This window comes from Dermacentor variabilis, chromosome 2 (assembly GCF_050947875.1).
Source record: "Dermacentor variabilis isolate Ectoservices chromosome 2, ASM5094787v1, whole genome shotgun sequence".
Lineage (NCBI taxonomy): Eukaryota > Metazoa > Arthropoda > Arachnida > Ixodida > Ixodidae > Dermacentor > Dermacentor variabilis.
In genome coordinates this window covers 83,360,177-83,387,552 of record NC_134569.1, presented here as the reverse complement: position 1 = coordinate 83,387,552, position 27,376 = coordinate 83,360,177, and the positions used below count along the sequence as shown (strand labels likewise).

The following is a 27,376-nucleotide window of genomic DNA, read 5'->3' as shown; positions in this document are numbered from 1 at the left end:
GGTTTTGTTTGCCGATACTCCGTCGTCGTTGTACTGTAGCTTTTTGTAAGCACTCACTCATAAGTTTAAATAGGCTGTCTTGAGATGGTGCCTCTGAGATGAGCTGTCGGAACTTGTCCCAGTTAGTAACTGTATAAACGACATCCTGGCGACCCGCAGTATGTGTTGGTGTTAACCAAATGGGTAGGTGATGTGAGCCCCACGGGTCGGGTTCACATGACCAGGCTAAGCACACATTTCTCGTTGTTATCGCAAGGTCTATAGTGGAATGCTCCTTTCCTCTACCAATAAATGTAGGTGAACCGTTATTCAGTATTTGGCGATCATTCTTGATAAGGAACTCGTTAATCTCTCCCCCTCGATTGTCTTGGGGACGGCTACACCATCGTAGATGGTGGGCATTAAAGTCCCCGCATAACACAAACGAGGCACCACACCGAGACACTAAGCACTCAAGTAGCGAGGTATCGGAAGAACGTGTAGGCCTGTTGTATATGCTTGCCACCGTCGTACACACACCTCTGAGGCTCACAGTAACAGCTACACACTCAAACTCATCGTCACAGATGCCGTCTGTGTCAATAACCGCGAAGTCCAAGTCAGCACGAACGTACTGTACACTGATGCTTTTGAAGCATTGCGCGTATGCGCCGCCTCCACACTGGAAAGAGCCACAAGCTGGTTCCGCGCATCGAGTGTTACTGTGGACACCCACGAAGCCTGGCAATCGATATTCGTCTTTCCTTACGTTAGTTTCCTGAAGCGCTACAATGTCTGGTGGAGTCTTCATAGCGACTAGCCGAAGGACTAAATCAGCGTGCCGCGGTCGCATCGACCTGACATTCCATTGCAGCACAAAGGGGCGAGGCTGCTGACAACATTTAGAATTGTTTCCGGTAAAACGTCTAGCGAAGGCCGTCGAGGACAGGAACGAGTGCCTCCAAAAGTTGCTCTGCTGCTGACGCTGCTGGTGTCTGGCGACCGGCGATTAGAGATCTGATGACGTTGACAAGCATCTTTAGAAGATTAACAAGTTGCACATCGTCGTTGGCTGATACCGGTTTAGGTACTGTGTTTGCAGTGCTTTCCATTGTGGTCGAAGTCTTTGTAGATACTTGTTCCGGCGGTTTCGGTGGAAGCGCTGGCCACGATGTGTCTGAGAGGCAGAAGGTCCGCCCCCCTACTTTCTGATGCGTTGTTTCTTTGTCACTCTTTGAACGCGCTGCTTTTCCAGTCGCCGGGGCAGCATTACGGCGACGGGAGCTCTCATCTCCTGCTGCCTTCTTTATGGCTTTCGATTTTAGTGCCTTTAGTTCATTCTTCAATGAGGGACATCCTTTATCCGTTGCCAAATGTTCACCATTACATTTAGGGCACCGATATGCCTGACTTTCACAGGAATCTACATGGTGATTCCCACCGCATTTGGCACAGACCAGATCTCTGGTGCAAAAGCCCTGAACATGACCAATCTTGAAACATTTATGGCATTGCAAAGGCCGTGGTACGAAAGGTCGAACAGGATGGCGCACAAGTCCAGCCTTTATATGACTAGGCAGCTTTCCAGAGGCGAAAAGTATCTTCATGCACTTTGACGTGCCCAGCCTTCGAACGCTAACTATTTTCCATGGTGGCGTGCAAACGATCATGTTCTTAAAAACGTCGTCTTTGAGATCCAAGTCCACATCAGATACGACACCAGCCACTATATTTGTACCCTGTGGTATGTAGGGACGTGTGTGGACCCCACAGATTTCAGACAAACCAAGTAGAGTTTGCACCATCTTATCATCAGTCGTGTCATTTGACATTTTTCCAGGGGTTCATGCGAACCTCTTGTATTAGTCCAGGGGCAAGTTTGAAGAAGAAATCATTAAGTTTCTGTCGAGAGATAGCATTCAGGCTTACCATCGCGTCGATGGGAATGAAAGCTACTGTCGTAGTCTTGATGGTGCTGTATATGATAGTCCCTTCACTTGAGGACGACGCCGGAGACGTCCGTCGTGGGCGGCGGTGCTTGACAGGTATGAAAGCATCCGAATCTTCCGATCTTGAGTCAGAAAGCTAGTTATCAGTAGCGTCGGACCCTACTGCCGAACTGAGCCGCTTCCGAGCCGCGGGCGGTCTATGCTGACCGCCAGACGCGTCCAAGACCATATTTTCCATGGCAAGCTCCGCGGGGAGGATCTCCCAGCAGAGTAGAAGACTTCAGGGTGCAGCACAAACGTCGTTGCCTGTTACTGATGCACAAAAATAATGTAAACAGAGAAAAACTGCAGCACAAGAAGAAAACCAGCAACCGAGCACAGTAACTTAGTCGTCGTTCTCCGCCTAGCGTAACGCTAGCAATTTCAGTGCACTTCGCGAGCGCCTTCTACCTTTCCTTCTAACTTTTCCTAGCCCGCTGCGACGAATCGCTTCGTGAAGCCAACAATGCGCCCCCCTCGGACAGTCCTACGGAGCCTCCAAGGCGAGACACGTTTTGCAGCTGGTTCACCGTCGCCTTCACGGGCCATTGGGAGCGAGAAAACTGGAAAAGGGTGTTCTAAGGCTTTTTCTCACGGACCCCGGTAACCGCCACGGTCGTTTGACAGACGCTGCAGTTAACTGCGTGGTCATCTCGAGAACCAAGACGTGCAAGCTTGGGTCAAGCGTGACAACCCTTGTCTGTGAAGCCAACACACTCTAGATAACTCTAGATAAGGCCTTCTTCCTGTACCCTCTCCCCTTGAGCTACGTTACGCAAAAGAGGCCCACATAGAGGTTCCGTGCAGCGTGCTACGAAGCTACGAGCGGCGCACCTGTGTTGAAAATGAGACGCGGAAGACCAAGTGGGCGACGACGGCGATAACAATTCGATTAATTCCGGGAACTCTGCCGCTCCTTGGATAGCTTCGGGGTTAGAAAAGTCCTGGCATGCTGCGACAGGCTTCCGAACGCACTTTTTTTCTGGACGAGCGCTTGTGCTGCGATTGGGGTTGTGTGTCCGGCAAACCTTCATAGCCACGGAATGTGGATTACGTGCATGTCAGGGTATGCCTAATAAGTGCTGCGTGCCCAATTCCTGGAGAAATTACAAATCGGGGCCGAAAAATCATGCGTTGATGTTTCCGCAAGATCAATGACATAATATTGGGTGCCAATGCTAAGGCAAATAAGATAAAAGCTGGAATTCTGCGGAATAAGGTAGCTGTTTCTTTGTAAATAATTGCACAAATGTTTTGTATCTCCGTTGGTAAACTCATTTGAGGTGTTGTATATATGTGGAGTGCGGTACTGTATCTAAAAATGCCTCGAAAGCGAAATTATTCGTTTAAGGCCTAATATAGACTGGAATAAATACATGTCCCGAATGTGAAAAAAAGGCACACCAGTGAAGTTTTCATGACATATGTGTTATGGTGCAGTGCTAACATTTTGTTGAAGAACCTTTGTGGTCGCATGAACGGCAAACTCTTTGACGCCAACGATAAATCAAGGCATAGAAGCTACTCCGAAGAGGGCAGCACTGTGGCTTTTCAATATAAGCCGTGCTCCCTGTCATCATTTACCCGAAATTCGTTCTCAATCCTAAGGTTGAACCATTTCATATTTTATGGACGGGCTTTTTAATTATCCAGCGCGTAAATAGTTTTGCATAAATAAAATAATCTTGGAACACCCTCTGTTCTCTGCGGGCCATCTGCTCAACTATGCTTAATGTAAACAATAACTGCGCTCTGGTTAACGTCGCCCATACGGGCGCGATCCCTTCATTCAACCCGTATCCCCGAGCACGCCACCGCCCTCTTCACCGTGACGTCACTCGCCGAGCGCTCAGGCCTTCTCTTGTCTAGGTGGTGTTGGTGAAGCTCCCATCCTTTCTGTGTGTTCAGTGAAACAAAGGTGCGCTGGTGAGTGTGTGAACCTTCGCCCTCAACGCGGGTCCTTCGGCAACTTTGGACGCTCCGACTGGAATAAGGTTGGACAAGGCCGGGTTGGACGGCAGTTTCCCTGGCCTAGGGATCTAGGGAGGACAGAGTGAGTTTTAAGCAGCCGTTTTCGGCTCCTCGGTGTGCTTCACATACAGTCATGCTAGACTTATGTGGTGTAACGTTCTCCACTCTTTATGTAGATACTGTAAATAAACCCAGTACTCCTCGTGTTCGACGAGAACACGTTCCTCCCTTCAACAACGTCCTTAGCGTGGATGAGTCGTACGACGGCATGAGCCAGCTACCCCTTTTGACATGCTCGACCCCAACTCTTACAGCGGGAAGATTTATGGATCGGATTCGTGCACAAGAGACTGATCAAGTAAGAGCACGGTCACTTATAAACGCTGCTTGCGTTTGCTTGTTTCTGCCCTAGGTGTTTCGGTTGCTTTCGTATTGACTACTCTGCACTCATAAACACTTAAGATGACGAACCAATCAACCAATCCTCAAGCCAGGCGTGAGGGCTGTTTGGTGGGGTGCCTCGATGCCACGTTTCTCTGAGGCCTTTTGATGGTGAAACGCTTTTATTGCATAATAAAGAGAGGTGCGGGCCCACTAGTGGGAACCTACATACTAGGTGGCGTCCTTAGTCCGGGGCCCCATTGGTCGAAGCCGCCGTCTTGGCTCTCTGGACCAAGGGCCTTTGGGTGTGAAAGTCTGAGCAGCCTAGTAGGGCCTACTCCCAGTTCTCTCGTGTAGGGTTGGGGGTGTGGGTTCCTCTCACACCCGTACTCTTGGGACAAAGGAACGACAGTACACAGTATGCAAACAATCACAAGGGCATTTATTGCACCTTTCATAGATCAGTGCCTGCTAGCCGAGTTGCTATTCACAACACATGCCGATGGGCGCGCGACAAATCTAGAAGTCTGACTCACCGCGACCGGAAGCGAGCGAATATGTTCGCCCCACGCTGGATCCCAAGGCCTGGTCGTTCGCGTGTATGGTCACGCGAATCGTGGCGCGTTCGAGGGCGGCCACCGCAGAAGCATGGGTCGGCGCGCACGCGGGAGACGTCCCCGCCGCGCGCCGACCGGGCAAGAGGGTCGCTGCACGTGCGGCACGATCGTCCCGCTTCCTGTCTCGAACCCAACAACCTGAGCGCCTTGTCTCCCGACGCCCGAGTAACCCCGCAGCGGCGCGACGCTCGCGCCATCTCTCGCACCGCGCTTGTACCACCCGACCGCCGCGGGCGCCAGGCCACGCGGGGGGCGAAGCCGCCCTGCAGGAGACGAGCCATGCGGGAAAACTAGATCTCAGGGGAGGCGTGAGAGTCACGCATCCCCACATCCCCCCAACCTTAAATCACTACATATTCCGGCGAGACATGTGACACGGTCTAACATCAAACTGTGCTTCGCAAACAAGGTAGAACATTAAACAGTGGTCGCGCCGAAGAAATGTCCGCACGCTGTCCATAACATGCGAGCCGACATTGTCCTTGGGTGCACCGCTGGCGTCCGCCGGTCACAGCGGCAGCTTTGCAGACTCGACGGCACGATGCCAGGCCAGGACTCCGGAGACGACGACGCAGTAGTCGGTACGAACAAGCGTCGCTCGCGCCGCCGCGCCCTGCTGGGAAGAGCCGCCGTAGCTGTCGGTGACCGCCGGCTCTTTTGTCCGCCACCGAGGGTTGTGAGCTGGATGCAGGAGGCCGCCGAAGTCGCTGCGCCGAACTGGCCACAGCATCACCATCGCCCGGGGTGGCTCGGTCGTAGTCCGGGGCAGCAGCGCAGACGATGTGCAGGTGACAGCAAACCAGGGGTGACTCCAATCACGCTGCGTAAACTCAACACACTCGGCAAACACTAAAGTAGTGCAAGGGAGAGGAATTATGCATGCGCATCGCCCACGTGGTACGATGTTCAACTCGGCTAGCAAAAGATCGGGCAGCTACTCAGATGCTAAGTTCACGTGAACGAAGCTCGCTTTCTTGAGTCGAACGAGTAATTTCAGTTCGTGCGAGGCTAAATAGAATGAGGGAAGCGAATTGCAACACCTCAACGCCACGGTCCACCAGGTTGTGTCCCTCCACGTGCGACAGGCAGCTTCGTAAAGCCTTAGGCCTAAAGCGTCGCTACCCTGACAACAACCGGCATCCAAAAACAACACCCAAAATGGGCGCAAAACAGGCAGCCGCGAGGAGACGTTAGCTCTGTGAGGTGGTCCTACTCCGCTCGGTGCACAAAGCATCCGAGTTGACGGCGCCCACCGTCCCAGACGGTGTCGGAGCGCCCGGTGCCAGGCCGCAATACCAGTCAGCCCGTAGTGGCACCCGTGGCCCGCGGCCACCCGGCTCCCAGAGCCGCGACTTCATCCGAGTCAAAGAGATAGAAGAAGCTATTTACATAAGAAATTCGGATCACCCACGAGGCTTCCGTACTCACTCGCTTCAGGCTTGCCACTGCTCTGCGGGCGCTCAGCCTCGCTCTCCCAGGATGCAGACCACGTGGCTCTCGTACCGACGAATGCCATTAAGAAAAAACACTTGCGAAAAGGCTTAGCATGTTGACATGTTCAAACACACTACCGCCACCATCACCTCGCTCAAGAAAGCACGCCGCCGACGCTAGCGATCAAAATTCACGCTAGGCCTACGCTTCGGTTCAAACAAAGGTATCGAACGAAGCAAACTGTTAAAACTATCGTCCGATGCCCCAAGAGGTCCACGTTGGGCAGCCAGATGTGGGGTCCTCTCGCACCCGTACTCTTGGGACAAAGGAACGACAGTACACAGTATGCAAACAATCACAAGGGCATTTATTGCACCTTTCATAGATCAGTGCCTGCTAGCCGAGTTGCTATTCACAACACATGCCGATGGGCGCGCGACAAATCTAGAAGTCTGACTCACCGCGACCGGAAGCGAGCGAATATGTTCGCCCCACGCTGGATCCCAAGGCCTGGTCGTTCGCGTGTATGGTCACGCGAATCGTGGCGCGTTCGAGGGCGGCCACCGCAGAAGCATGGGTCGGCGCGCACGCGGGAGACGTCCCCGCCGCGCGCCGACCGGGCAAGAGGGTCGCTGCACGTGCGGCACGATCGTCCCGCTTCCTGTCTCGAACCCAACAACCTGAGCGCCTTGTCTCCCGACGCCCGAGTAACCCCGCAGCGGCGCGACGCTCGCGCCATCTCTCGCACCGCGCTTGTACCACCCGACCGCCGCGGGCGCCAGGCCACGCGGGGGGCGAAGCCGCCCTGCAGGAGACGAGCCATGCGGGAAAACTAGATCTCAGGGGAGGCGTGAGAGTCACGCATCCCCACAGGGGTTAAGGCGCTGAATTTCGTTGGCAGGCCCATGCCATGTGGTAGGTATCTGCTACAGTGCTGGCACCTTCCGATGACCATAGAGTCAAAGTGTTTCATAATAGCCGGGCATAACATCGTGTTAGGGAAAAGTCTCAGGAGTACGCGTTCATTCGCCCTCCGGAGCCCCTTAACGGGCGTAGGGTATCAGCGATGACTACCTTTATAGCAATCCAGAATTTCTCTAGATCTGGTGAGGAGTTGGCCCTCATCCTGGTCAATAGTGTCTGCGGGAGTTACCCGGGAGATGAGTGCTCGGGCATTATGCAAAAACGAGGTGAGGCGTGCAGACAGGACACAAGAGTAGAGAAGTGGACAACACGAACGCCGACTATCAACTGAAGGGAGCACTGAGGCCAAAAAAGAAAGAAAACTCATCTGCGCAAGCTCAGGAATGGTGTCCCCACGAGTCAGTCGGGTACATGTGTCGGTATACGTGAGAGATAACTGTTAAGGCACTTAATCTCTTCCTTATGTAAAGTAATCGAAGGCTGACTCACGCACACACTTCCACCGTTATAGATATGCCGTGCCTCTACCATAAGACGCGTATCTTCATTCTTATGCCTGTACAATATCGCGCATTCATCTAACTCTGGCGTGCAGTTACAATTTTGGCAATGTAGGAAAAGATTAGAAGGCGATCCACTGGTTAACGACCTTTCATGTTCCATTAGCCTCTGATTGATACACCGCCCCGTTTACCCTACGTAGAACTGCCCGCAGCTAAGGGGAATTTTATCAACCACACCCATACGACTGTCAGTAAACCTGTTGTTCTTACTGTGCTTCACTGGACAAATATCTGTTCTTTTTTTTTGCCTTTTACCTGCTCCTTTTTCCTCTGCACGGCAGCACAAATCTTACCTAGCTTGTTGGGAGCAGTGAAAGCAACATAACATCATATCTACTTGCAGCTTTTTTAGGCCTGTGCGACACTGAATGAATGTACGGAGTAGCCACTACTATTTTTTTTTGCTATTACTGCTTTCTGTAATCACGTCCGTCCCCATAGAAACCGACTTCTTTAGGCGCTCAGCCACAGTGGCCACTGCTACACTAGGATAACCTGCTTGTAATAGGCGCCGGACCTGCGCATTAAAACTGGCGCTCATTTTGTGCATGCAGGATCTGGTTAGAGAAGGCTTAAGGCACGACATGGCAATTCCGTTTTTTACTACTTTGGAATGCTTGGATTGAAAGTTTAGCAACGGCTTCGAAGACCTTGGGGAGTACTGCTAACAAACGTGATTTAGTTCGAAGACGAAGAGAATGTCAAGAAACTGAATTGCGCGTTGCTGACACGTGATTCCTGAGCTTGCGCAGACGAGTTTTGTGTCTTCTTTCTTTTTTCGCCTCAGTGCTCCCTTCAGTTGACAGTCGGCGTTCGTGTTGTCCACTTCTCTACTCGTGTGTCCTGTCTGCACGCCTCACCTCTTTATTGCATAATGAATCCTTACCAACTAGCTCAGCTTTCTGTCGTTCTAAGTGCTCGGGCAGCCGCATTCGTGGCCTCATTTCCCCCTAGACCCAGGTGACCAGGAGTCCAGACAGTAAGCTTTGTCGAAGAATCTGATTTCTTCATGCTCCTGCGCAATATTATTTCTGCCAGAGGTGTGATTCATCTTGCCGCGTAGTTACGCCATGCCCCTCGCGAGTCCGTAATCATATGTTTGGAAGAAGGGTTGGAAGCAGGCAGGGCAATGACCACTTCTTCCGCCTGTGTTGGGCCAGAAGCTCTGAAGGTGAGCCCGTCCACCTGTCTTTATTCGTGAATTACTGCAGCAGTGTACCACCCCCTGCGGTTTCGGCCAGCAGTGTCAACATAGTATAAGCCGTCTTGTCCGCCATAATAGCGTTCGAGGACACGCGACCGAGCCACTTGTCGGCCCTCATGTTCTTTTCTATCCATTTTTGTGGGGGGAGGGTGAACTAATGTGGCGTGGCTCCGGAGTTCAGGTACCCGCACTCTCGTCTGTATATTTACGTCATGTTGCATACGTAGCCTGTCAAGCAGTGCCTGAACAGAGCATGTATGGGCTAATCATGTCTACTGATTTGTAAGGTGAGCTTCCTTGAGTTCCTCGTACGTATTGGCTACCCCTAGTGCCGTAAGGCGAGTGTTCGAGGTGGCCATTGGGAGGTCAAGCGCTCTTTATCAGTTTTCGCATTATGAGGTCTATCTTGTCGGTTCCATGTTTTCGCAGGTGAAGGTATAGAGCACTGAGTCGAGTATTCTACTAATGACCAAAGCACGTGCCAATCATAAGGCGTCTTTGCTCCGTAAGCCGCCCTTCTTGTTAGAGACGCGGCGCACCATACGGCCCACCGAGTCTCCAATCTTGCAAAGTTTGTCCAGTGTTGTGTCCACTGGCGATTGCTTATGGATGTATAATCCTAGAATTCGTAACTACGGTGCCTCTTTGATAGGTCCTGTTGATAAGGATAAGGAAATCTTTGTATTATCTTTAGACGATGTCATAATGTGGACAAATTCCGATTTGGTGGGTGCACATTAGAGGCCACAGCGTGTAGCGTATGCGTGCAGCGCACTAACCGCTGCATGCAGGCGTTCCTCCATATGGTCCATATTTCCACCGTCGCCCAGATGGTATTGTCGTCGGCGTACAACGCACGCTGTACCCCTTTGACAATCGCCAATTGAGTGGGGAGGTGCATCATCGCCATGTTAAATAGCAGGGGCGGCAGTACCGCGCCTTGTGGTATGCACATTGTGCCCATGTGATAGGGTCCATACTCTTAGGTTTGCAAACGAATCAGGGCTGGTATTTCCGTAAGAATGTTTTTGATATAATTGAAGGTATTGGGGCCACTGTGACACCGAGGTGTTCCAATATGACACTGTGTTTCACATTGTAAAAAGCGCCTTCGAGACCGAGAGCAATTACTACTCGGTCATTGTGAGGCATGGCTATGGGTTCGAGGATCTCTCTTTGCAACTGCAATAGGACATCCGGCGCCGATTTGTGTGGCCTGAAGCCAAACATGGTGGCCGCGAAGACCTCGTTGTTTTCCAGGTATTCTGACAGGTGGTCCCGTACCATTGTCTCCATGAGTTTCCCCATGCATGAAGTCAATGATATAGGCCTGAGATTGTCCGTGCCGATGTCTCCGAGGCGGCGCTGACGTCGAGAGAGAGAGTAAAACATATTTATTAATAATATTTGAATGGCGAGAGCAGTGTGGGAGGAATCCTCAGTCCAGGGTCCCTAAGATGATTCCGGCGATGTTTCGAGCCCGTTGTATCGCAGCTCGGAGGACCTCGGGAGGTCCGTCACGGAGGGCATCGTCCCACAGTTCTTTGTTGCGTAGGGGGTAAAGGAGAGTTGGTAATGGAGGAAAGAGGTTTGCAGTGCACTCAATCGTGATGTGGAAGATTGTGGGCGAGCTGCCACAGCCAGGGCAACGATCTGCATAATAGTGTGGGTAGAATTTATTGAGAAAGACAAGATTTCGAAAAGTTGCGGTTTCTAACTGGCGTAATGCCACTGCTTGCTGCCGCGAGAAGGACGGCGGTGGTGCGGAGTGGGTGCGATGAATGCGGGTATAATGACGGAATATGTCTTTGTAACGGAGCAAGGGATCCGCCCACTCCGAACTAGTCGCCTCACCACGCCGAGTCGCCTGGAGGCAAATTTCTCGGGCAACCGCATGTGCGCGTTCGTTACCCGGCAGCGAGGTATGACCAGGGGTCCAGAGTAAGTGGATGCGGGGAGGTGTGGTTGGTGTATTTTGCGGGATCTGTGTGAGAATTTGGTGCGCCGCTCTCGGGATGCCATGTCCTGATAGGAACGCCCGGCATGCCTGTTGCGAGTGCGTCAATATATACACTTCCTCAGGAACACGGATGGCGTATCGAATTGCAAGAGCAACACCGAGAATTTCTCCGTAAGCGGCATTTGTTCCGCGCATTGCAGCAGAGTCTCTCAGGGATTCCGTGCCATCCAAAACTACCGAGGTATAGCCCTCTTGAGTGCGTGATGTGTCCGTGTATAAAGTATGTGTTTCCGGGATGTTTGCAAGCATGCGGCCAATGTATCGTACACGGGCTTTGCGCCGCCCTTTGTCATGCTCGGGGTGCATATTACGTGGCAATGGATGAATACTTAGTGCTTGGCGTATCGCTGACGACAAGATCGTTGGACGGGTTTCAGATTCAAGGGGTGGGACAGAGTACCCTAGCTGTGTGAGAAGATGGCGGCCAGTAGGAGTGAGTAGGAGGCGCTGGCGATGGCTGACCCAATGTGCCTCTAGCAGCTCGCCTAGTGTGTTATGTGTCCCTAAGTTAAGGAGACGGCGTGTGGAAGTGTAATTCGGGAGGCTATGGGCCATCTTCGTCGCGCTGCGAATCAGTGCGTCTATGCGAAGTTGTTGCGCTTGGGTCAACCGCTGAAATGGGAGATGTCATGTAAGGCGGCTGATCACGCATGCCTCCACCAAGCGCAGCAGGTCCTCTTCTCGAAGGCCCAAGCGCCTGTTGGAGACCCTTCGGATCATGGCCACAATTTGCTCAATCTGTCTCGATAGAAGGGAAACAGTGTAGTTTGACCTGCCATCCGCTTGAACGTGTAGGCCGAGGATACGAGCACGATTAACCTGTGGTATCGGTGTGCCATCCACGTGCACAGTGATAGCGGGAGTAGAGGAATGGCTCCGGGGGCGAATAATTATGAGCTCCGACTTTTCCGGAGCGCATCTTATGCCGCATTTTCTCGCGTACTCGGAAACTGTATCGACTGCTTGCTGCAGTCGGTCCTGGATGGCTCCGTCGGAACCCCGCGTTGACCAGATAGTAATGTCGTCCGCATAAATAGCGTGAGCGACATCAGGGATCTGGTCGAGTAGCCGGGGGAGCCGTGCGAGCGCGATATTGAATAGAGTAGGGGAAAGAACTGAGCCCTGGGGTGTCCCACGTCCTACAAGGCGAATCGTACCGGATCGATGCGGTCCCATTCCTACGGTGGCTGTGCGATCTCGAAGAAATGCGCGGATATAATTGTATACATACGAATTCCACAGTGTGAATGTGCAACATTGCGAAGGATGAGGTCATGTTCAACATTATCGAATGCCCCTTTTAGGTCTAAGGCGATGAGTGCTCCCGTTTGTGCGGACGACGGAGGTCCTATGACTTCCTCCCGCAATTGTAAAAGCACATCTTTGGCAGACAGATGAGCCCGATATCCGAATTGTGAGTTAGAAAAGAATGATTTTTCTTCGAGGAAGGGCTGCAGACGCCGCAAGAGTACATGCTCCATGAGCTTACCAATGCAGGATGTTAGCGAGATGGGTCGTAAGTTTTCAAACTTAAGAGGCTTGCCCGGTTTGGGGATCAGTGTGATGTCGGCGTGTCGCCATGCTTGGGGAAGCATGCCCTTGCGCCAGCAATCATTGAAGATATGGGTGAGGTGGTTAATATCCGCGTCACTGAGGTTACGAAGGGTGGCAAATCGGATGTGGTCAGCTCCCGGTGCCGTGTTGCGGCGTAGGTCTTGTAGGACCATGCGCACCTCTTCAGCTGTGATGTCTGCATCGAGCAATTCGTTCGCCACGCCTACATAAGGATAGTCAGGGTACTGCGGCGGCGGGCCTATGGGTGTGAAATGCTTCTCTAGCTCTCTGAGGAGTGTCGAGATATCGTCCCTGTACTCGTGCATTGGGATGTGCAGCTGTTGAAATGTTTTTCCCTTTGTTGTGGTGGGATCTGTGAGTGAGCGAAGAATCGACCACGTTTTTGCTGTGCTCAATGTGCCTGAGAGGCGATCGCAAAATCCTCGCCAGTTATTCCTCGTAAGGATCTCTGCATACTCCTGAGATTCCCGTGTAATCTGATCTACACGTTTCCTAAGTTTGCGGTTGAGGCGTTGTCGTTTCCATCGTCTTGTCAACCCTCTGCGGGCGTTCCAAAGATGACGTAAATGCGGGTCTATGTCTGGTGTCTCGGTTGTGGTGCGCAGTGTGCTCGTGGTGGCCTCTAGATCTTGTGCGAGAGAGTCAAGCCAGCATTCGTACCCTTGGCGCTCAGGTATGGGTCGTGGCGACGTTCCATGAATTTCGCCCAATCCGTTATACGCACATTTCGCTCGGGCCTGCTCGCACCCCTTAATGACAAGGTGGTCGCTACAATGTAGTGGTCACTACCAAGGTGCTCCTCTAAAGGCCCGTGCGCAATGATTGGGCCAGTATTGCGCACGAAGGTAAGGTCAGGGCAGGTGTCACGAGATACGCTGTTGCCCATCCGAGTGGGGTGCTCTGGGTCGCAGTGTGTATCTTATGTTACAGATGGCATTCCATAAGCGGGTTCCTTTAGCCTGCGATTTAACGTAACCCCATGCAGTATGCGGAGCGTTAAAGTCGCTGGCCACCACACAAAGCCGTCCAAACCTATCAAATTCTATTAGTAGGTGCTGAAAACAGTGCGTTCGCGAACGGGGGGAACTGTATGCATTGAGTATAAACAGACTCTCGCTGCGTTTACCTTGCGTAATTACTTCCAATATTTGGTGAGGAATGTCAATGTTAGTGGTATGCATGCGACATGTAACATGTTTCGAAACTAAGGCTCCCACAAGAGGAGAGACACCCGAGAGCGTGCTGTAGCCGGATAAAGAAGGGGTGCAATTGACTTCCTGTAAGAGGATGACATCGGGAGGGTTCGTGGATGTGGCGATATACTGCTGTAGGGAACCTCGTTTTCGGCGGAATCCCCTACAATTCCACTGCCACACCACTAGTTGCTCCGCGTTACGCGGCGCCATCATCATCGCGAGAGGAAGCAGGCGGTCGTGCATAGGGATGCGGGCGCCGGGTGCCCACATTTGAAGGTTGCGGCCGAGAGCCTTAATCAGAAAGCGCGCTTTCGTTGTTACCGCTAAGCTCAGGAACTTGCGTGCGTGCGAAAGTGCACTCTATACATGATTTCACTTGCTCCGTAATCCCTATTTGAAGGGCCTCCATTTGGCGTTCTATCCTGTCCAGAGCCGCCTGCATACTAGTGCTCATGTCTGCCACCAGCACGTCCATTTATTTTTGCAGGCGCTAACAGCGCGCCTCCATGTCACGACGTAGGCGGGCTATTTCTATTAGAGGATCGGGATTTGTTAACGAATTGGTAATAGGGGAAGGGGTAGGGAAGGGTAGGGAGAGATTTACGGGGCGGAGCGAGCTGTGGGGGACCCTCCGCCCGACCTACCTCCCGAGGCGCCTCCATTGCTGTTTTCTTCTCCGGGGTCCGCTGCACCCCTGTAGGGACCAGGGTCACCTTGGCTAGGGCGTTGGTCTGCAGGGCCTTCTTGTAGGGTTGTTGGGAAGATGGGAAAGGAGGGCGCCCCTCTGTGTGGCCCACCGATGCCTCGCGGGATCGGGACCGAGATTTGGAGCGGGTCCGGAACTTGCGACGGGATCACGAACGGGTCTCCGACAGGTCTTGTCTGGTCTCCTTCGTTGGGGCGCGCGACGTTCAGGTCTCCGCCGTATCTGTGGTAGTGGTCGGGTCGCTGGAGGGTTGAAGTTCACGCTGCTCTTTCTCGAGAGCTTTCCGCACCCAAGCTGTGTTCAGTGTCTGCCTAGCACGCCGCGGGCAGTTTGGATCCGCTGTAGGGTGGGTCCCGTCACAGGATCTGCAGTGTGGGTTGCACGGATGTGACGGGGTGGGGTTGTCAGTCCCGCACGTCGCGCAAATGACCACGTGCGGCGTAGGACAGTAATCAGCCCAATGGCCGAGCTCGTGAAATATCTTGCAGACCAGTCGGCGGGGTCGATGGGGGTAGCAGCGGAGTTCTGCACCATAGAAACGCACGTAGCGAGGCACTTTAAGTCCTTCAAATGTTACCAACGCAACGTTGGCTTGACCCATCATTCGTGCTTGAAGTATTTGAGTTCCAGGAGCCAAAAGCTCATCGACTAGCTTGGAAGACGGCGTACCGGGCAAAACACCAGGAAGAATTCCCTTGCATGAGTTGTCTGGGGCCGCAAAATATGTTGTGATGGGATAGACCCGCTTACCAAGGTTCAGCTCCCTCACCTTGTACAATGCGTCGGCTACGTGTGACTGGGGTGTGCTGATGATTGCCAAGTTCTGCTGAGGTCGCAGTAGGAATATGGTGTCCTGACGAGCGTCGGTGGTCAAGCCGGCTGCACTCCATGGAGCACTGGCGAGTTCTGGGCGCGTCCACTTATCGAGGCAAAGTCCTCCGTGAGGCCGCAGAATTTTCTTTTCATCGTGCAAAGGAAGTTGAGGCAGGTTCTGATTCCGACTGCGCTTGCGTACGGTAGGCTGGCAGGCGTCCAGAATGCCCAAGATGTTCTCGGAGTGTTGCGTCTTAGCGTGCGTTTGACGGATGCGTCGCTTATGTATGACTGTCTTCCAACAGCCACCTGTGTCGTCGTCGGTTTTGTCGTCGTAAATGTTCGTGGTAGCATCTTCCTCCATCCTTTCACCGGTCGGAGTGTCTACCTCTCGTTGTTGGGAGGGAAAACTGGCGACGATGGAATAGGCGGCCACCCCTGCGGTATCCACCTCGGGCGTCTTCGTTGTTGTCGAGGAACGCGCGGCGGCGTTCTCCGTCGCCGATTGCGTCTTCTGCTCGTTGGAAAATGACGTTGCGGTAGATAAATGCTCCATCGAAACAGAGCGCTGAATTGTCCGAAGGCCCTTTGCTCGCCCGTTTAGAACATGGGCCTCGGAAGAGCTGGTCGCTTGGCGCTCTTGGTTCATGGTGTAGAAAACACGCCAAGGCAGCTATGGCCCCGGCAGGGGCAGCCGCGTTGGAGGCACCCTACACTCTAAGAAAAAAGAGAGTAAAAAGTGAGTCACGGCAACTTGACTCTCTTTTTTTTTTACGAAGACCCATTTTCGCGCGGGTAGAGTCACAAAACAAGAGTCAACATTTGTGTATGGGTCGTTTGACTCTTAATAGCACGCGAAGAGTCGTCGTGGAAGATACCGACTCCTCTGATATTCGAGATGAGTCTGGCGAGAGAAAGATTAAAATGCAGGAGAAGAAATACCAGATAACGTCTTCTGTTTTAGGCGGGCCCTCAGGTTCCTGTCCTGGTTGTAATGCGGTGTATCATTCTTTCGTCCTTGTCATGTTCTGCAATTACATCGAACTCCAAATATCGATTTTCCTTGAACATGTTTGTTAATATCTCACACGCTTAAGTGATAGCTGGCTTCTATACTAAGGAAGACCCGGATTTGTCACACTGAATTCTACTATAAGTAAATCTAAAAAAAAGCATTTGCTACTAAAGAGAGCACTGCAACGAGATAAGTTCAGTAGGCACACTCAACAGTGTCGATTGTAAATGTAATTGCGCTACGTAAAATTAAAATTTGAGGATTTAGGTTCCAAAATCAAGATCTTGTTATGAGGCGCAAGGTAATGGAAAACTGCACATTTATTTTCAGCAGCTCGGGTTATTTAATGTGCACGGAATGCACGGTATACGCGCGTTTTCGCATTCTGCCCCCATTGGAATGCGACTGCTGCGGCTTGATTGGACCCGTGACCTCGAGCTCAGCAGCGCAACAGCAAAGCCACTGGGCTACCGCAGTGCGTTGCGTCCCGCGACCAGAAACAACCATTAGCGTGCGCAGCACTGCTTTTGAACCCCCTAGAAATGTAAAAACAAAAATGTAGCAGTTTTCCCCCAATGCTGCGTGAACCACTGCACGAACAACTGCACGAACCAAGCTTCGTAGTTTCATCGCCTGAATAAAGTGCAGTAAACAATCGCTTACTCCGTAAATTAGCAAACACGGGGTCACGCGCACACGTGCAAACATGAACAGATCTCACTCAATGACCGCGACCACTCGCTGTCACAGCGTCGGCGTGATGAAGGGCGCCAACAGAGCGGACAGAACGCTTCTGCTGCCTCGTCCTTCAAAGCGTCTCCGAAACTTGAAATGGCGCTATAAAAGCGCCCTCCCCCTCTCCCCCACCCTCTCCGCTTTGCACCCATCGGAAATTATCGCCAAGACAGAGCGAGAGTGGCGCCAGACCGGGCTAGAGCAACGGCCAGAGGAGGAGCGTGCTAAACCAGCGCCTCCTTTCCCCGGCTTGCGCGCGTTTTATCACGTGGCCACCTATAGATACTTGGACACCCATCCAGGCACTATACGTCTCGGCTCACCCTCGTACACTTCCTTTAACGCGCCCAGCCAACGGCGCAGGATGGGATCTTATCGCACTTGACTATATACTTAAGCTCACGGCAACACCGACAGGTATATTTCGGCGGTTGTGTCCATATAATTGCTATTGCAAAATTCGCAATAAACAGAAAATTTTACTAAGGAGCAACCACGCTGCTTCTCCATGTCGTGATAGAGCGGTGAACTATAGTTCTAGAATATGTGTTGCTAAATCTCCGCCAAATGACTACGCTCGCATTTGGTGACAGCGGCACACAGTCGCAAGAACTTGTGGAGGAAATACCGTAGATCTGGCAGCTTCAGGTGCACTAGATCATTCAGTAACATGGGCGGCTTTGTAGTTCTACCTTACATCAGAGCAAACTGCACTCGACAGAAATCAAGGGCAGCTGCACCGTTATAGCTAAGCAAATTAAGGACAATTACGCCGCGTCTTCACACTTCGAGCACGCTCCGACAGCGCGATAGATATTTCAAACGCAACCACAGTCGGACGAGCAAATTTTGCTTCTGCCAAGTGAGCATAGCGGGTATTTCAAGACGCGTGTTAAATTAATGGCTGTTTCATTCGTGAACATTACTTAAGTGACGTGAAATTATCAGTAAGCAAACCAGTTTTTATCTCAACGCGAGGAAACAAAACCGAAACTAGCGCAACTGTGTTGCTCAGTTGTGCAGATACAAAATGATCCAAAGCCGAAGCCGTCAATAGCATGACGCCATTTTACAGTTGCGCTGCATCACGCGCGAGTACGTTGTCGTTGAGTGGTTCTGAAATCGCTGTGTTAGGGGCGACTGCAACCAGGCGTTGCGGCAAGTTACGGTGGGAGCTTCTGTCTGTGCTGTGTGATTGCGACGAGGGGGACCGCCGCCAGCAGCAGCGTGTCGCCGATGTCGTCTTTGCCGACATCGAGCAAGTGCAGCTCGCCGGACCGTCACAAGCGGCCGAAGTGCTGCGGTTTGCACTGCATCTTTCATTGTGATATGGGAGATCGCAACGGACAGAGACGACCAGATGCATACGAGCGACTACCAGCGGGCAGTGACCTGTGCCATATTTCTTTTAACGTCTAAGGTAAGCATATAAGCTTTTGTTCCGAGTTTACAAACGGCGCGTACTCGGCCCTTCCGGTATGGCTACATTTTGCTCCACGTTTCTCTTGGCAGTTCACAGACGTTTCTTAGGCATGCGTGCGCGTATGTAGGCGAAAATACTACTGGCAGACGGAAGCCTCAGGAGAGCGTCTGAAATTATTGCAAAGCTGTACTGCCAGGAGAAACACCCTTCTTAACGACTCTAGTGACGAGTGGCCTGTCGCATCGAAAAATTCGTAGAATATCAAGTACTGCGTAACTTGAAGTGTAGATACAATACTCGCACCAGTGTGACTTTCGCTGGCGAAGACAGGTAGTCGAAAAGACAGCTTGTGTATTCTGAAGATTTGCTAGCGCTTTAGGTATATTACGGCGAATAATAAAAGCGCTACAACGCTGTATGTCAGTGTCAGGCGATGTGGGAGCACAGATATTTTAAGAGCGGTAAAGCGGCTGGCTGCTCAAGCGAACAGACACAGCGCTTTAAAAGCGCTGAAACAGAACAAATTTTATGTGCATTTGGCTGTAAGTAGAAAACACATTAGCTCACAATCTAAGCCTATATATAATGTATTATTTTTACGTAATCTTTATTTTCACGGTTGTAAATATTTAAAAGCATGAACTTGCTGCAACGTTTATATAGTAAATCCTACTAGGCTTACAAAACCTGGCTGTGTTATGTGGTGAAATTGTAATATTGCTACTGGATTTTTTTATATTGAGTCCGGCGCTTTATGAAAAAAAGGATCCTTTTATTTGTAGTTTTATGTTAATGCGTATATTTGCCAAGCAGCAATGAGTTCATTGCAAAGTTGTACCTTCCAGTGAGCTGCATATGAACCCAAGTTTATCCTGTCTTGGCTATTGTAATGTGCATACAACAATTTTAAGTATATACAGCTGTAGTTAGCTTAGTCGCTGCAGCATATTTTGTAAAAGCAGAAGGCCATTTATTATTTTGCTGCTTCCATGCAGAAATAGCTTTTTTTCTTGTACCAAGAAATGCCGAGAGTATTGAATGAAATGAAGTGTGGTGTATTTTTCTACTAACTTGATAAAGGAAATTTCGTCTGCCGTGTGTCAGAGATTAGTTTACCTTCTTGTACTAAACAATGCGTTATGTCCTCGGCTACTGCTGTTGTCCTGTGTATTTTTATAATTTTCATATGTATTTTATTTTAGGTATTCAAGAAATGGCAACAGCCAGAAGTCGCCATCTTATCCAGCATGTTATGGGTGAGACAAATTGTAGCAGGCACTTTTGCATATCTCATTAGCATATGATGCTATCTGTTGTAATTTTTGTGTCCACTTTCCTGTCTTTATGCATTTTAGTATTATTGTGCAAAGGGTAATAGTTTTACATTGAGACAGAGTAATCGCCCAATGACTGGAGAAGACAACATACACAAGCCTCCTTTGTCCGTATCTCTATCTTGCGCAGTTACTCTGTCGTCGGAGCATCGCTGGAGCCAATGTTTCGACAAAGAGGAGATTTTTCTCAAAACGTTGGCTCCAGTGAATTTTCTTGTTCTATCACTATTTACGGTTAAAAGAAAGCAGTATTGCTCTTGCTCAAGTATTATGCATTATGGAATAGAAATTAGCAGGGGGAAATATCAGGAATGTCAAAATTCTTGTATATTCCAACGCTAGAGCGAAAGCCAGAAAAACAAGATGTAGAGAACCACATTGTTATTTTTCACTGCCCAGTTTGGCCAGCTTCATTCCGAGCTTGCACTTTGTTGCATTAACGACCACTGGAATTCGTTAATTTAATTAGCTTGGTGATTTACTTATGTTAAGAGATTGTGAACTTGTATTAATGCAGCTTACATGATGCATGTAAAGAAATTTACAATGACATTTTAAGGTGGCAGGCTTGCAGTTGGCTAGCAGATCACTTGATGGTATGAGCTCAGGTTTCAACCGAGCTTCCATGCACAAATCAGTTGCACATTTTTTTCATTGTTTGGATTTTCATAAACCTAAAGGGACACTACAGTGAAAAATGATTTCTTCTGCATCAGTAAATTACCGTTCTGCAACACCAAAAACACCACTCTTACAATGATAAGACGTTTGACAAGCCACGAAAAGCGCAGGAACGAAATACGGGTGGCGACGCCTACTTAAATTCCCGCACCTGGGGGCTGTGATGTCTTGGATTTTGATGGCATCTTCTAGGGCCTACTAATTACATATAGCGGTACAGGTTGACTACATTGTGTTCTAAAGGAACCAAATAATAAACATGGATAGTTTCGGGAACCTTTATTCAGCCAACACAGCCCAAATGCGAAAACATACTTTAGAATCCCTGACGTCACGCTGATGTACCGGCACTGGGGTTTCGGCGCGTAATATAAATACTGATACTTGGACCTTCATTTTCTCATCTAATAATCAAACTATTTTTTTTAAATGACTGCCTGCAGGGTTCTCAAACAATACTTCATTAGTCCAAACTGATTTATTGTTTCACTTTAGTGTCCCTTTAAGTACCGTTTCTTTTTTGTCGGGGTTCTATTTGAGTGGTAGGACCTAACTGTTTGCCTTTATTTGTATTGGTAGCCATGTTACACAGACAGCTCAATTTTTATTGTAAATCGTGACGTGGTAGAACTAAGAACATTTGTGCAAATTTGTTGCAGGTACTCTGGCGGCTCCTACCCCTGCGTCCTACCACCACCCTGTCCTGACTACGTCCACTAGGGAGTTGGGAGCCTTTGGCGGCTTCTGCCACTGAATCCTGCCACCACCATGTCCCGACCACGTCCACTAGGGAGTTGGCAGCCTTAGTGATGATGCCAAGCAGGCTGACAGCAGACAGAAATATTCAGGTAAATACCTGCAATTAAGCGGCGTCTTTTCGAGTGAAGTGGCTTGTAACCACTCAGCAATGAAAGAAGTAACTTCGAAACAGTTTAGACTCCCTTCTGTCTGTGCAGGGATGCTCAAGTCTATGCATTTTGTCTTAGCTTCCAAGAGGCTGTGTGTATTAGATGAAACGCGATGCAAATTTTGAAACTACAAGAGACCAATTGTAAAATTGTTTTCTTGCGTAACACAAGAACTATTTTGATAAAGCTTTACCACTTTAAAAACAATACAGTGTACTCTCATACATGGTATTTGGCATAAATTTACTAGGGCTGCCTCAATGGTAAGTAGGCCGATAAACGTACACCAAAACTGACTTCTTTTCCAAGTTCATCCTCCTCTTTCTGCTCTGCTGCATAATGTATCTTTCTGAAACCAGTTCTTGCACACAGCACAAGTCCTAAACACATGGATTACATAAATTTGCAGCTTTTGCTGTAGGTCACTTTTGTGAAAATAAAGTTAATAAGCCATTTGGTCCATTTTTAATCGGCCATAATAAAGTGAGCACTGGCTAATAAGCAGTTAAGTTTTTGGTGCAAGGCCTCTCTTCATTGTCGTTAAAAATTTGTCCCTCTTAATGAAGGAAGCAATTTTTTTGGCTATGCCATTTTATGATGCATAGTTTGGTTCGTTACACAAAATGTGACATAGTGTTTACGCCAGTAAAATTTTTTTTGCTTTAAGCATTGCGTGAAATTGCGATTTGTTCTATATTGAAGGGCCCCCAGTTTTCAAAAAGAAATTCCAAGTGGTCATGTGCCAGGTTGGAACAGCTGGCATGGAATAGCCTACTGACACAAATAGGGAGGGTCGTGTACACTTGACTTTATGTTAAGATACTATTATTGATCTAGAAAAGACAAAATGAAGGATACCATCCTACAAGCAGCTCTTCACATTCATTTACACTTTTGCACATTTATGTACCTTGAGTCTAGTGACTTGTGTCTGTTTTCATCGTCTGCTATGTGCAGATGGTAAACTTCAGATTTGCCCTATGGTGCAGAATATTTTGGTGCTTATATATTTGGATCTGTGTTTTTCAGGTTGCCTTGAAATTTTACCCAAGCCATGCCACATACTCGGGCCAGGCCTCTAGCGAACTACGTATAACCAGGCTCAACGCATCAGTGTCGATAAAGTCCGGAGCTCAAGGAAACCTGCTGTGCAACCAGCGCGCAACACTTGGTGACCTCTCTACGTGTTTCATCTATTTGACAGCTGTACCTCAGTTTCCATCTATCCAAACAGCATCACCAGCTGTTTCTTTTCTTATCGATCACTTATCGAACCATGGATGAATGTTGGGGTGGAGTGATTTCAACAGACATTCTATTTATCTCTTCAAATTCTTTGCAAATATTTCTATTATTATAATTCATGTTTCTTTAGTACCTAGTTTTTAATAGTTCCTTTCTCGTAGAGTTCTCACCATCAACTTCTGCTATTATAATGTATACCTGTCTTTATGCCCCGTTTCTCATAGTTCTTTTGTACTTGTGGATGTAATTGATAGGTTCTTAATTCTTGTTGTACATAAGGCTAAACTGAAAACTTACGGTATTTTTTCTTCCTTTGATAATCTACAGCACTGCAATGTGTTCAAGAAATTTAACATAACACGGGCTCTGGTGCAGGATAAATTTAAGAGCAATATAGAGTACTTATTTCAAGCACCCGTTATTTTTGAAAAACTCAAGGATATAAGAGCACAAAAAAGAAAATGTTAAACTAGAGAAACATGGGTTCCCCTCATATGTCTGGTAATAATGTGACTTTTTTTCACTGCGAAAATACCAGTGGTACTCACATACAAGGTTTGAGACATAAAAGCTATGATACCCTTGGCATTTCTCAGTGCTTATTTTCCACACTGACGAATGTCAAAGGCAGCATAGGTTTCATGCACACATTGGTTGTATTGCACCTTTTGAGTATTGCATTTCTCAAACACACAGGTTTACAGCAGTGCTTTGCATAGCAGATGTATTTCTTAATTTTCAGAATTTGTTAATGCAAGATTAACGCTACAGATCATGTATAAATAATTTTACAGACTATATGTCCATGGATGCATGCTTCTTCTGATGACGAAGCAGTGCCATGTGGTCGGGGGATGAATGTGTTTATTTCAGATTTAAACATTGGCTTCCAGGTCTGGGTTAGTCTCCTACACTGAGTATTCTAGGTCAGAGCCCATTTACTAGAGGAAAGTGAATTAAACTAGGAATTGTAAACACCAAAAGATCTTGTTCAGGACAATAATGTGACAATCAGCAAGGTTCTTTGTGCATTCATTTCCAAATTTGTGAGATTATATTTGGCTGGTTTCACTAACGCGAGAACAAATATTTGTTTGTTCTCACACTAGAGTTGGCTGCCCCCATTGCCACACAACCCCTTTACAGGCTAAAAATTCAGTGTATTAATAGGCTGTTTTTTGGTTTTGCGCACTCAGTGTTAAGGGATCCAAACGGTGACATACAACAGAATGCAGAAAAATGACTAAGGAATACAAGCAGGGCGTGGGGCTTTCTAGGCAGATTCGTGCATGTGCTATCTATAGAACTCCCTATGGTATGCCGGAAGGCATTTTCTAACCCTTTTGTAGAAACACTAACACCCACTTATTAAGGGGAAGTGCTTCTCGAAACAACTTTTATTTAATTTGTACTAGAGGTTTGAATATACTGCCATTCATAGGGAGTTTTATGTAGATTTGAATTGTCATTAGTTTTTGTATAGCTGGTGTTTCTTAGTTATGTCCTACATAGTGGCAAAATATTTTTACGCGCACTTTTTCGTAAATATTTCCCAATTATTTTTGCAGTCTACAATTTTTGCTAATAATAGTATTCAGTGCAGAAAGGGCTAGTACATGGCATTCAATAAAAAAGTATTGGTCTGTAGATTTTCTGTCTTCAGCATTTGTTCTGTTCCACAGCTGTTTCTTGAAATCTGAAATGATGTACCCATCTCTTTGTTAGCGATAAACAGGGAAATCTGTCAGTATGTTTTGTTTAAAATGGAGCTGATCAACGCAATAGTTAGGCTATTTGCTAATTATAAATTACAATAATAGCACAGGACCATAAAAACAGATTGATGCTGAATAACAGCTGTGCCCAGCTGCATCCACACAGCTGTGCCACACAATGTGCATGTGTTCAGAAGAGCCAAATGCCCCAGAGAGAAAGCAAGAGTAACTCATTGTTTGTCATCTTGTACAAGCAGATTATGCGCCAGATGTAATTTATGCTCAGTAAATACATAAATCAGTCATGTGAGGTGTCTCACCTCAGGTTGCAAGTTCGAACTTCTTGTAATCTTGCTTGTTTTTGTTTCCTTTGTGAGCATGAGTGACTTAGTTGCCTTGGCACATATTGTCAAAACTGTTTCTTCACTGGGAATCGCAAAATTTCAATTACACATAATATTCCCAGTTAATGATATGGTAGACTTCGAGCTTAATTCTCTTATCTTTCATATGTTTATCTACCAAATAGTTTTATTATTCATTGAAACATATCCATGCAATGCACAGTGGAAACCCAAATTTTAGATATCTGTTCTTGCTTTCTACCCTGCTCTACAACATAATGAAGATACAAAGCAAAACTATAAGTTTGCAATTGTCCCCCATAACGAGAGTTTCGCTTAGAATTTGAAAAACAAAATTGACATCCTGCTATGGTGTGAGAGTTGCTTTGGGCACCAAGTGAACTGCGTAGCACCTGTGCTAGAGTACACAACAAAGCAGAAAATTTCACCAGATTGGAATGGCAGTGGTAAGTTAAGAACAGATGTTTTATTTCGCGCACCATTAGTGTGGCTTATCATCTGCTCCTGTTTTGTTGTGGGGGAACGCATACATTGGGAAGACAATTTTTTGCACCAATCTTACCTTAGCGGGACACCAGAGAAAGGTAGAAATCAAGAACAGGTATTCACACTTTGTTGCCCACAGTGTATTATCTGGATGTGTTTCACTCTACAAAAGACTACTGTGGTAGATAATCAAAGACAAAGACAAAAGAATTACAAGAGGTATGTGTCAGTCATCCTTCCATGGCCTCCAGTGTTTATAGAAACACTTCTTTCTGTATATATGCCAAGCCGTTGGGAGGCTTTACGTAACTCAGTCATGCTTTCCAAGTTAAAAATCGGAATAAGGACAATCACAAGAACATCATATGAGTGATTTGTAAATGTGGCACCTAATGTAACTTATTTACGTATGGGCTGAGGGTAGATTACAGGCAGTGCATAATCTGCACTTACAGGATAACTTGTGATGAGTACAAAAAAGCCTTCCTCACATCTTCCTCTTTGTTTCTTTTGGATCTTGGTGCACCATGTGTATTGTTACAGCTGCGTGCATACAGCTGGGTATAGTTTGTTTGCTATCTTGCTATCTTTGCGGTAACAAACTGCAGCTACCTGTGCTACATATTTTGTCAGCGTGTTTGCATTATGGCAAGTTTTGTATTAGTGGTTATTGCAATCTGTGAAATTGTCTGTGTCAGCTATTATTCTTCGTCTTGGAAAAGTATGTTTGTCAACATAAACAATTAGTTTAAATGTTGCTGTATTTATTTTTGTAATATTATCTGTTGTGAAGCTTTTATACATTGTTGCATGTTGTATGACAGAATAAATTGATGCACAAATTTTTAATGTGGTATTTTTCAGATCAATTTTCAACTGACGCTGACACGCACAAGTTGTGGGGGAAAAGTGCCAACAAGAGTACCATAAGGTCAGACAGCTCTTTTTACTGTTAGATTGGATTATCAATTGCCAACCAGTTGTTTTCAGCAAGCATAGTATAATGCATAGATTATGTAATCTAAGTTGGAATATTGTTTTTATTGCACTTGATTATCTGCGTCTCCTTTGTACATAAGTGCAGCCTTTTTCATTTGTTATGTGTAGCTTACTTGCTTAAAATGTTAAATCGTAAGTTCTAAATAAAAACACTTCTCGAAGAACAGTGAAATAGGTTTAACTTATAAATTTTTGACATTACAGACTTGTGCAGTGCTGAATTGAACTTCTACACGAGTTACATAATATTTTGGGGTCTCATTATGGTTCTGAGTTGCATTGCAGTGTCAGGCATATGCACCTGCAGGCTACATATTGTATGTATGTTTATTTAAGACTGTTTTGCATGGTTGGCTATTGATTCCAGTTTAATAGTAATGAGAACTGTCTTGCTTTCATGGTGATTCTGTGCTGACTAATACATTTGAATTTTCCAGAAGACGACAAAGGGTCATGAAATGTTAACTTTTTGTTGCTAACCTGCCATGTCCTTTTTGGCAAGTTTGCTATGCATTCTTATATGTTGTCTTTTTACAGTAATCTTGAGAACTAGCCGTAGTTGTGTGTACTTACAGCAAAAGTTGGTGACACATTTTGAAAAGCGGCTCGACACTGCCATCCGAGAGTCAAACGACTTACATGGATTAGTTATTTTACTCTATCTGCAAGAGTCCTGCACCACACACTAAGGGTAACTTGACACACACTGCTGGAGTCATCAGACTCATCAAGAATAGTTACCCGAATCCTTCAGCAGTGGTCATGTGACCCCTTATCTTGAGTCGTCTGACTCATGCAGAGTAGTGAACGGACTCCCTCAGCACTAGTCGTGTAACCCTTTTGAGAGGGTTAGGAGACTACTACAGGAGAGTATGCATGACTATTGGGTGTGGAGTCACGTAACCACCTTGTATCCAGCACAGATAGTCTCGGGACCCTCTTCCGAAAGGGAGTTCGCGTGTCTCCCACAAAGTGTGTCGTATACGTGGCGAGTCCAGACTCTCCGAAAAGAGTAAGAGGTACTCCTTTTTTTCTTAGTGTGTAGTCGCTGGAGTGCGTGAGCCTGGCGGCTATAGCTTCATCAAAACTGCACGGAATT

At 48.0% G+C, this 27,376-nt stretch overlaps 2 long non-coding RNA genes across 2 annotated transcripts in view; one reads left to right on the top strand and one right to left on the bottom strand.

Annotated features, from left to right (window-relative positions):
- LOC142572186 (uncharacterized) overlaps nucleotides 1-27,376 on the bottom strand; it is a 222,522-nt gene that overhangs the window by 56,789 nt on the left and 138,357 nt on the right. The window lies entirely within an intron of this gene.
- LOC142572184 (uncharacterized) lies at nucleotides 19,745-26,092 on the top strand. Its single transcript, XR_012826010.1, has 3 exons — nucleotides 19,745-19,800; nucleotides 21,219-21,407; nucleotides 22,497-26,092. It is a non-coding gene; the product is annotated as an uncharacterized LOC142572184 (long non-coding RNA).